Raw genomic sequence first — 303 nt, forward strand, 5'->3', positions numbered from 1 at the left:
TTGGTAATGAAAGCCGAATAACTAGTGGAACTACACTGTATCCAGTTCGTTTGTCATTTATTTTAGCCCCACCTACACGTCTGTGGGAGAATCTTTGCGCACCAGTAGCCCGTCACAGCAGAACACAAGATCCAGGGGGCGTGGTTGGATCCACATCTATTGTAGGGGGTGGAGATTGGTAGGTTTAGGGTGGAGATGGGTGGGTTTAGGGATCAGGGGGTGGAGACGGGTAGGTATATGTAAGGTAGGAGGAGTTGGATCTGGATCCAACCACGCCCCCTGGCTCTTGTGTTCTGTAGTGAG

At 50.8% G+C, this 303-nt stretch overlaps 1 protein-coding gene across 4 annotated transcripts in view; it reads left to right on the top strand.

Moving 5' to 3' along the window:
- The window catches only part of LOC107697922 (putative ferric-chelate reductase 1), a 27,808-nt gene that overhangs the window by 15,967 nt on the left and 11,538 nt on the right, over positions 1-303 (top strand). The window lies entirely within an intron of this gene.

Source organism: Sinocyclocheilus anshuiensis, unplaced genomic scaffold (genome assembly GCF_001515605.1).
Source record: "Sinocyclocheilus anshuiensis isolate Anshui unplaced genomic scaffold, SAMN03320099.WGS_v1.1 scaffold886, whole genome shotgun sequence".
Lineage (NCBI taxonomy): Eukaryota > Metazoa > Chordata > Actinopteri > Cypriniformes > Cyprinidae > Sinocyclocheilus > Sinocyclocheilus anshuiensis.